This window comes from Musca autumnalis, unplaced genomic scaffold, assembly GCF_047663935.1.
Source record: "Musca autumnalis isolate F117 unplaced genomic scaffold, ASM4766393v1 scaffold_4, whole genome shotgun sequence".
In the NCBI taxonomy this organism is placed as follows: domain Eukaryota; kingdom Metazoa; phylum Arthropoda; class Insecta; order Diptera; family Muscidae; genus Musca; species Musca autumnalis.
In genome coordinates this window covers 46566073-46577194 of record NW_027411977.1, presented here as the reverse complement: position 1 = coordinate 46577194, position 11122 = coordinate 46566073, and the positions used below count along the sequence as shown (strand labels likewise).

The 11122-nt window shown below is 33.5% G+C and overlaps 1 protein-coding gene and 1 long non-coding RNA gene across 5 annotated transcripts in view; one reads left to right on the top strand and one right to left on the bottom strand.

Annotated features, from left to right (window-relative positions):
• The first annotated feature begins 2462 nt into the window (after nt 1–2462).
• Nucleotides 2463–11122, top strand: part of LOC141403880 (G-protein coupled receptor Mth2-like) — a 536210-nt gene continuing 527550 nt past the window's right edge. For 2 of the 4 annotated variants that reach the window (XR_012412913.1, XM_073986944.1), the window contains exon 1: nt 2463–2638. The gene's annotated coding sequence lies outside the window, so the exon portion shown is untranslated. Of the gene's footprint in view, nt 3242–11122 lie in introns of all 4 variants that reach the window. The other 2 variants (XR_012412912.1, XM_073986943.1) reach the window with 1 other exon arrangement.
• LOC141403884 (uncharacterized) lies at nt 7781–9713 on the bottom strand. Its single transcript, XR_012412915.1, has 2 exons — nt 9586–9713; nt 7781–8004 (listed from the first exon to the last, which is right to left on the bottom strand). It is a non-coding gene; the product is annotated as an uncharacterized lncRNA (long non-coding RNA).

Genomic DNA, 11122 nt, shown 5'->3' with positions numbered 1-11122 from the left:
TCTGTCTGTTTGTCTGGAGCGCACGATAACTCTCCAACGGATCAATCGATTTGGTTCAAATTTTGTATATCGAAATATTTTGTTCAGATTTCATTTAAGTTCGAAGATGGGTCATATAGGTCCACTCCTTCAGGTACATCCCACACAAAATTTTAAATAAGTGCAGTTTAGTGACACCTCACGAATCGTTATGAAATTTGTTGTAACATGATGTTCGTGCGGCCCCATAGTCTCAAAAAAAAAAACGCTGGACTATGTCGCGAGTTCGATTAAACGGTGGCCAAATATAAAAGGGAGTTGGCGTTGTCAGATGCATTTTGGTATAAATATTAATAGCTCAGTGACAATGTCGAGAGCAACAAATTTGGAAGGTCAGTCCACGTTTTGGTATAGTCCCCATGCAAGGGTACTTCTTAATGTTTCGGTATTTTGAATATTTTAGCTAAACTTGGTTGAATTTTTAAAATTTTGGTTGAATTTTGAGATGCGGGGTTTTCACTTTACAAAACACTTTTCCGATAAAAATTATGGACAAAGGTCCACGTTTTGATATAGACCCCATATAACGGTACCTCCCGATTTTCGGAATTTTGAAGATTTTACATATGTTTCACGTCCAAATACGCCGCTGCATTGAGGGTTCCCAATGGACCAAAAAACTTTTCTGTTAAAAATTCTGGACATAGGTCCACGTTTTGATATAGACCCCATAAAACGGTACCGCCCGATTTTCGGTATTTTCAAGGTTTTAGCCACATTAAACAACCAATGTAGCTGATATTTGGTATTTAGTCTTCTCCAGGTCTTGCGAAATATTTTTACAGAGAATTGTTGGTATTGGTTCACGATTTGATATAACCCCGGTGGAACGGTACCGCCCAATTTTCGTGTTTTTAAGGTTTTAGCCACATTATCCGCCCAAAATTACAGAAATTTGGTGTTCAGTCTTCATATATTTTTGTGAGTTTATTGAATACATCAACATTTTGTCTTCAAATAAGAGAATTTTCCTTAAATTTTGTTGAACGATTAATGGTCAATAAATGGCACATTTTTTGTTAAAAATCGAAATTTTGACTCAGTATTCTTTTCCTTGACGGTGTATTCTTTTTCGGGGACAAGTCCATACTTTTTGAGGCTGGTGCGCACGATAACTCTCGAACGGATAAACCGATTCGGTTCAAATTTTGACTTTCGTAATATGTTGCCCAAACTTAGTTTAAGTTCGAAGATGGGCTATATCGGTCCAGTCCTTCCGGTACCTCCCCAACAAAAGTTCGAAAATGTTCGGAAAATTTGTGCGAACGATAACTCTTGAAGGGAGTATCCGGTTTGGTCCATACCTTGCCCATCGTAAAATGTGTAGCAGACTTAGATACACTTTCAATATGGACTCAATCGGTCCACTCCTTCGGGTACCTTCCACACAAAATTTCGGAAAAGTTCAGTTTAGGGCCATCTCTCGAATCGCTTTGATTTTTATTTTAGCAACTTTTATTCACTGCCCCCCAGGTGACGGTATAAGTTTCATCAGGGGCAAGTCCTTACTTCATGAGAAAATATTTTGAAAGTTGCAAAAACCGCCAAGATAACTCTCGAACGGATCTGCTGATTCGGTCCAAAATTTGGCCTTAGTAATATTTTGTCCAAACATAGTTTAAGTTCGAAGATAAGTCATATAGGTCCACTCCTTCAGGTACCTTCCCCTAAAAAAGTTCAAAAATGTTCGGAAAATTTGTTCGTACGGTAACTCTTGAAGGGAGTTGCCGAATTGGTCCATACTTTACTCATCCAAATATATTTACTAGATATAGATCAGGTTCAAATATGGACTATATCTGTCCACTCCATCCGGTACCTCCCACACAAAATTTCGTATAAGTTCACTTTAAGACCTGCTTTCGAATCACTTTGAGTTTTGTTGAAGCAACTTGCATTCGCTGCATCAATTACGATGGTAAACGTTTTTTCAGGTGCAAATCCACACTTCTTGCGCAAACAGCCCGAAGGGTGGAAAACCCGCTATGGCACCATATGTAGTGGCTGGAGATCCACATCCATAATGGTCAATGTAGATGCATTCCTTTCAGCATCTCCTCCGCAAAACTTTGAATTTTATGCTAATTAGGAATATATAAACGTTATAGTGTCTCCGACGAATGTGCCCATGTGCTACAAACGGAATTTTTCTGTGTAATGAAGGTTCCCGGTTAATCGGTTCGCGGACAATTGAGGCTCGACTGTATGAATAAGCCAATTCCATTCAGTTGCAAATTGAATTAAGCCCAGATATGCTCACTAGCTAACTGTAGGGTTAGTAAATGCAAACAAACAGTTGTGCATATAGAACAATGGTGGGCAAATTGCGAGAGACTCATGTATTTTTTACACTTTTATGTGTGAGGCAGAGCATTTCTGCCCATCAGTGATATAGAATGATGTATATGTATAAGTATGTATGTGTACGTATTATTCACAACCATTTATTTTTGCATCGGTTTAGTTAGTAAAAAATACAAGAGTCTCTCGCAATTTGCCCATCAGTGGGTTTAGTGCATCAAAGATGTTCAACGCAGTCAAAGCTGCTTTGTAAAATCAAGCAAAAGTTTCACAAAGAAAATTTAAAAGTGCCTTAAAAGTAAGATAATAAATACATATGTAAATAGTGTAGAGAATATTCAATGAATATCAATAAGATAGAGGAATTAATGGTGTACATAAATTCAGACATATGGATGTCATTGTATACATCGCAAATACTACAATTAGTAGAAATCGATTTTTTGCAATGAAATAAAAATATAAAGAAAACATAATAGAAATAAGAGCAGTATCATATTGTAAAAATGTTTCCTTTTTTGTTAAAATAATGCTTCTTGAAGGGCTTTTTTTACAATGCTTTATAGCCAAGTGTAGCATTTAGTTTATATTATGTTGAGATTAAAAGTGTGAAATTTGCTTCGATGTAGACCAACCCGTATTATGGGTATTTGTTTTCTTATATTAGTTAGTTTTTACAACAAATAATCAGTTGTAGTTTTTAATAAAATGTTTTTTAACAAACTGTGTAAAATGTACAGTCACAACTTTTCTTAAAAGTTTCCATGAATGCAAACATGAGTAACCATTGCGTTACGTGTGGGATTTTACACTAAACAGTGTTTCGCCACAATATTTAAGTGGAATTATTAAAATAGCTTTAATGTAGCGTCGGGGCTAAACAAAGTATGAAGCTGTGTTGGTAAGTGTTGCAAAAAAAAGTGTCAACTCAGTGAGAATTTAAAATTGTAATGAAGAAAATTAGTACTTTTTTACAGTTCATATAAGTAGTTTTTAACCCAGATAAAGCCACTGGTCGTTTAAACGCCACAAAAAATGGTTGCAAAAATTGACGTAAAACTCCGGTTTTTTCGAATATTTTTGTGGGGTTTTCTGCATTTTGTTATAGTATTGTGTGTTATCTGTAAGTTCACGCTGATAACGCTTCATTTGACCTACGCATTTCCACGTAATTGGCCAAAAACCCAAGCTATTAAAAAAATCGACTTTTTTGTAATTTACGAATTTGATGAAAAATTTAAATATGCGATAAAAATTTAATCAAACATTTTAGAATCATATAAAGTCAGGGATTTGTTAGGAATATAGTAAGAGTATTTCCTCAATAAAAAACCAAGGGATTGGCATGTATGGATACACCTATATCACCCTCCAAAGTTTTTGGAACTTTTAAAATGGAACTTTTAATTCGAATCATTTTAGTTGTAATTCGTAACATTTCATTTGTAATTCGATTATTCTATTTGTAATTCGTAACATTTTATTTGTAATTCGAGAATTCCAGTTGTAATTCGAATTATTCTATTTGTAATTCGTATTATTATATTTGTAATTCGAATTATTCCATTTGAAATTCGAATTATTCCATTTGTAATTCGAATCATTCTATTTGTAATTTGAATTTATTTATTTGTAATTCCAATTGTTTTAATTGTAATTCGAATTATTCCATTTGTAATTCGAATTATTCCATTTGAAATTCGAATTATTCTCTTTGTAATTCGAATTATTCCATTTGTAATTCGAATTATTCCAGTTGAAATTACAACTAGAATAATTCGAATTACAAATGGAATAATTCGAATTACAAATAAAACAATTCGAATTACAAATAAAATAATTCGAATTACAAATAGAATAATTCGAATTACAAATAGAATAATTCGAATTTCAAATGGAATAATTCGAATTACAAATGGAATTATTCGAATTTCAAATGGAATAATTCGAATTACAAATGGAATAATTCGAATTACAAATAGAATAATTCAAATTACAAATTGAATAATTCGAATTACAATTGAAATGTTTCGAATTACATCTGGAATTCTCGAATTACAAATAAAATGTTACGAATTACAAATGGAATTCTCGAATTACAACTAAAATGATTCGAATTACATCTGTAAAAGGTGTATACGTTTTATAGAAAAAAGCTATTTATTAAAAAATGCTTAAAAAATCTCAAAAATATAATTTTCATAAAAAATTTTACGTTTTCTCGCAAAAAAATTCTCGGCGCTAAGTGGGTTAACATACCAAATATAACCAAAGCTAATTTTCTTTAAGAAATGCTCTATAGAAGAAATCATTCTTTCAAAAAGGGCTTATACAAGCAACCTTTCTTTCAGAAAAGGGTCTATAGAAGCAACCTATCTTTCAGAGAGGATCTATAGAAGCAACCTTTCTTTCAGAGGGTCTATAGAAGCACCCTTTCTTTCAGAGAGGGTCTATAGAAGCACTCTTTCTTTCCTGTAATATAAAGTTCTTTTGATGTTGGCGGCCACATTCCTACAGCAAAGTTTGGTTTCTGAATCCATTTTCGGTTTTACGAATTTCGGAAAAGGTAGTCCAACATCTTCTACGAGGGAAACTAGAAAAGTTTCTGGCCTAAACATCAAAACGTGAATTTTTACCATCAAAAATAGTTTTATTGTTTTCTTAACAACATTCTTAACATTTTTTATTTTTTTTACCATAAACCTACCAATATTTTTAGAAGATTTTGTATTCATCTTACAGATCACACCTTGAGCAACTTTCGGATTTTTTTGTTGAAAAATATTGCACACTGTTCTGACAAATGGCCGTCTACGAAACACTATTTTTACTAAAGCCCTGTTCCTTTACGTGCAAGAAACTTCAAGTTTTACAACTTTTTACTCGAAAAGCGTTCCTTTACTTCAGACACCATACAATTCATATGGAAGTAGATTACATTTTTTGCTACTTTTGCCAGTTTTTCCATTTTCACAAGTAAAGGAACAGACCATAAAACAGATTGCGGTGCTCACTCTAGCTCGAAACCCAATAAGCGGATCAGCACATGTTTTTGTGTGTGTAGAAAAAAATGTTTTTTTTTAAAAAAGTCTCTCGCTTAAATACATGCTTTTTATATGTATAATAATCCCACACAAAACACATGAAGACCGGATCATCCGTTTTCGATATACAGTGGGCACCACATTCCAAAATATCATTTTGAAAAATCCGCGTTTCAAACATCGATGTTACACACCCTGGTGGAATAACACTGTGCAACACTGAAAATGCAAACAACTTCTAGTATGCATTTTTTGAAAGTACATATTTAAACTACAGTTCTAAACCGGGCTAAATCTACTCTTTTTTGCATTTATCAGGCCTTTATCTCAGAAACGATTAGGAATTTGGCATTGCTGTCTTTAGCAATATTGTAGCCCTAAACTAGTAGAACTTATCACATAAGAAAAAACTCCATTTAGGGCATTAAAATCTATAAAATATAGAAAATTTTACATAATTGCTAAAATTCTGGTCTGTATCGGCTAAACTATTGGAAGTTGAACCAAGTAACCTCCTGCAAAAATCTTCCAAATAAAGTTCTCAATAATTCTTTAGAACATTCTGAAACTCTAAAATGCTTACTTCATGTTGTTTCAGAGGTATTTTGCATCATATCTTTTACAACACGTATTTCAAACACAGTTCACACCAACAGTTTATTATCACATTTCGAATTTCACTACATTATTGACATTTTTATTAAATCGTCGTTGAAAAATGTACTGAAAACAACGGCATAGAGGCATTTTAAAACAATGACATGTTCTGAAGAGTTGTGTATTACATTCCAGGGAATATTTTTTTCCAAAAGCAAATGTTCAGAAAAATTAACGGTTTTGGAGATACGGTGCGAAATGTATAAAAATTGTGGAATTTTCGCATATATTTTGAAATTTGAGGCAATAAATGTAGTTTTTCGAGTTCATTATTTCTCCAATTATTTTATTCTTGTCCTTATTTACAAATTTGCTTCAGAGCTCAGAAGAAGATTCGCATTGGTTTCAGAGATATAGCCCCGAATTTATTTAAAAACTCAATATTTAACCATGTTTAGATGGGGCCATAAAATCCGAGGTGGATCTGACACAACAAAACCCAATTAGGGTATTTGTCGTTTGGGTCTGTACTTTCAAAAATCCTCAGTTCGAATTGTTTGCACAAGATCACATTAATGAAGGTGTTACATCAAATCATAGCAAACGTCACATTTGGTCACAATAATGTATTATTGTGAATTGCTTGTTTACATTTTTTATGTGTTTTTATTCACAATAATGAATTTTGACAACTAGTGTGCTAACCAGCTGTTTTTGCCGCTGTACCTGTATTATTGTGCCATGATAATAGCCGTGTCTTTTTACGTGATAATTAGTAATAATTATTACTAATGTTGCAGATTTTGACAGTTGTATAAAGGAAAAGTTGCTGAAAAAAATGTTTCAGCAACATTTAGTAAGTAAAAAGGTTAAAGCCAAAAACAGCTGATCTTAATACCAGTTGTCAAAATGCTTTAATGTGAATAAAAACACATACAAAATAGCTCTGTTCCAGAACCAAAAAGTTTTTACAGTTTTGACCACTTTTACGACTTTTACCACTTTATAAAGTACGGGAACAGGCCAAATGTGAACAAGCAATTCATGGTAATGCATTATTATGAGCAAATTTGACGTATGACATGATTTGATGTAACACCTTCTTATTCCACCATGTTACACAAAAAACGCTCCAAAATCCACTGGATTTCACGAAGTCCTGAAATACACCCCGGTGTTTACACTTATTTTTTGGTGATTTCAAACATATAGGCGTGAGATGATAGATAACAGACAATACTATAACAAAATGCAAAAAACACCACAACAATATTAGAAAAAGCTAGAGTTATACGCCAATTTTTGCAAGCATTTTTTCTGGCGTTTAAACGTCAAACGCACTTTGACACAAATAAGTCTTATTTTAATCCATATTGCTTTTAAAAAATTAAATAATTTTAAGATTTTCTTAACATTTGAGAAATCAGTAAAAATTTCTAATGTGTTATTTTGAATATTATCTGCCAAAAAATTTTTATATTTAATATACCCAGCAAAAAGAGGCAGTTAATGATATGTACAAGTGATCTGGAAGTGCATCAAATTATGCATTTTCACTCATGATTTTTACAAGAGCGTGACTACTGAAAGAGGCACTCCATTGCACTGCATTTTAACTGACCCTTTGGCACTGCATTTTAACTGACCCTCTAGCACTGCATTTTAACTGACCCTTTGGCATTGCATTTAAACTAACTTTTGGGTGGAATAGAAGGCAGTCCAAAGCACGTGTTTTGATACAGACATTCTGTGGAATGTGTTCAAGCCATTACAAAATATCCCAGAACAAATAAAATGCATTTATTATTTGTGTAAAACAAAAATATTAAGAACTTTATTACATTAACACAAATTATGAAAATTCTCCATTGAAGTCAATCGCAAATATGCGTGTTTCCTCCGCTCTCCATTTAATCCAAGCTGAACTGTTTTTGCTTCATCTGCTAAATGGGTTTGATATCGTCTTCCCATCACCAGTTAAGATTTCGAGATGTATTCCAACAGCACGCCATTGGGAAATTTTCTTCTCGTGAGTTACCGGAAAAATGTTCACAAATTAAATATTATTTAGTTTGTATTAACAAATGTTTGGAAATGTTTACACGCTTATCACGGTGTGCCTTAATAAATTTAAATGGAATATGCTTACACCTCGGAAGTTTTTGCTGATTCTGAAATTACAATGCTCATAGATGAGAAATATCAAGAAACAAAAAAAAAATCGCCGGAGGGATTTTCAAATAAAACGCGATTTAAGTTCACATTTTTAGGGATTCTTTAGGTTTTCACGATTTTGCTTGGAAACCGCGAGCCCTATGTAAATGTGCCTAAAGAAAATGTTGTAGCTGTGAAAATTCTCTATAAGACTCGTAGGTTTTACCATTTTTGAGATATAGAGGTTCAGTTCAATTTTTTTAGGGTTTTATCTTAAGTCTTTAAGATTTTGCTTGGAAACCGCAAGTCATATCAAAATGGGACTAAAGAAAATAGTGAAGATGGGAAAATTCTCAACAAGATTGGATGATTTATTTTTTTTAGGTTGTACCAATTTCAGGATATATAAGTTTAATTTGGGAAATTACAGTAATGACATTGTTTTATAAGGAGGCGATACAGTCAGGGCATTGTCTCAATTTGAACTTCTATATCTCAAAAACGGTAAAAACTACAAAAATATCATAAAGGCCAATCTTGTGGAGAATTTTCACAGCTACAACATTTTCTTTAGGCACATTTACATAGGGCTCGCGGTTTCCAAGCAAAATCGTGAAAACCTAAAGAATCCCTAAAAATGTGAACTTAAATCGCGTTTTATTTGAAAATCCCACCGGCGATTTTTTTGTTTCTTGATATTTCTCATCTATGAACATTGTAGTTTCAGAATCAGCAAAAACTTCCGAGGTGTAAGCACCTTCCATTAAAATTTGTTAAGGCACACCGTGTTATCTCTTTTTGGAAAATATATACCGCTGCCTGAAGAAATGTACAAACTGATTTATGTACATGTAGGGATCTCTAACAACTGCTAATAAAATGTAGCGAACGGAGTGCCTTTTTCACGACCCCGCTGAACTGCATCCGGATGTTGTTAAAATGTGACAAGTGGATGTGATTCATTGGATTGCATCCAAATGCGGTTAAAATGTGAGGACTGGAGTGCCTTTTTCACAACTCCGTTTGAACTGCATCCAAACATGCCGTGATAGAACTAGTCCACATTGCACTACTTCTAATTTATTTTGTTGGGTAATTACAGACATTTTTAGGTTGACGTATCCACTAATTTTTTCTTAAGAGACATGTATTTTCGGTTGTGGTGAAAAACGCTCACTAACATAAAGTTAAATTCCGATATAATAAATGGCCTAAGCTCAATGAAATTTACACAAAATTAGCTGAGAGTATTTTTGAAGCTTTCTTATTTTCACATTTTGTTATAGTAATTTTGAGCTATTTGAGTTCAAATACGAAAGATGCGGACTACTGGTACATGCCGGAGTTAGGAGCATTTACCCTATTTGCCATTATTTTGTTCAGTTATTTTTGCACAAAATTAAATGTGGTAGCAATTTTTCACAGTTGAATTTTTTTTTTTAATTTTTACCGTTAAAAAGGGCGTGAGCGACAATAATACATTGTATCCGACGGAAAACGCACATTCGGTCAAACATGCGCTCGTTTTTGTTTGATAGCAAAATACTGTAAGAATGTGGTGACGTTGGCAGATTAAAAGTAAACAAGAAACACGAAATAAAAAAATACTAAAGCGACGTCGAATAAAAGCTACAAAAGCAATGAATATGTCTGTATGTAAATTGTTGTGTGTACAGTGTGTTCCACATTCAGTGTGTTCTCGTGAACGATAAGAAGCTTATCGACGATGCGGATAGAAATACGGAGAATATGGAGAACATTAATTGTTCACATGTATGCATATAATAAATATTTGCTGTTCTGTCCAACAAAAAATCTTTGGAGAGTGGAATCTTCTTAAATATTGATAAAAGTTCTTCTACATATTTCTATGAATGTGCTGTTTCCCGGACTATACTGTATCACGTGAACAGTTGCTGATCAGCAAATGTTCGCAAACAAAGAAAAACAGACATAAGAATGCAAAAACAAACAAAAGAAGGAATAGAGTTGCCAATATCTTTCGATGAATATTCATTCATGTCATATAGGCTAAAGAACAGAACAGAAAACATATGGCCGATATAAACAAAAAACGTTTCGCCATGGACATAGCGTTTCGTGGACAAAAATTATAACAAATACATCCACATGAATACATTGAAACAAAATCTGTATGCGTTTTAGCCCGCCAAACATTGATAAATGCGAGTGTCGGATTTTTATCCGAAAATATCAAGGACACGGGAAGAACTGTGTCCCTCACATGATAGTGGCACAGTTCTTGCCGTGTTCTTGATCATTTCGGATAAAAATCCGACACTCGCATTTATCAATGTTTGCCGGGAGGATGGGCTATATTACACCATATGCTTTTTCACATGTATGACATCAGCTGGTCTGTATATTAGTATACCCAGAGTGACAACATACATGTGAAAAAGCATATGGTGTGATATAGCTATAAAACGGGATCAGTTTTCTATGGAGAATTTCGTTTTGGAATTACGGGAAATTTAATAAGAATGAACAAGAAATGTTTTGTTGACCTATTGGAATTAGTAACACCATTAGTGGAAAATAAGAACAGCCTTTCGATTTCTCTTACATTGTCTTGGAGAACTGTTTTTGATCTAGTGAAAAATAATATACTATTAAACATTTATAAGTTTCTTCAAATGCAAATGAGTGGAAAGATATTGCACTGGAATTTGAAAAAAGATGGAATTTGCCAAATTTGAAGACATTGATGGCAAAGAGATTACAATAAAAACACCGCCTGGAAGTGGGTCGTTTTATCACAACTATAAAGGGGTTTGAAAGTATAGTTGTAATGGCCGTTGTTGATGCAAATTACCAATTTATTGTGGCTGATGTGGACACCAATGGACGGGTGTCAGATGGAGGTGTTTTTAGTAACACTACGTTTGGACGAGCGTTTAAAAAAGGACAAGTTAAAATACCTTTACCATCAAAATCTACAAATTTGTGATAAGGAATTGGCCTAC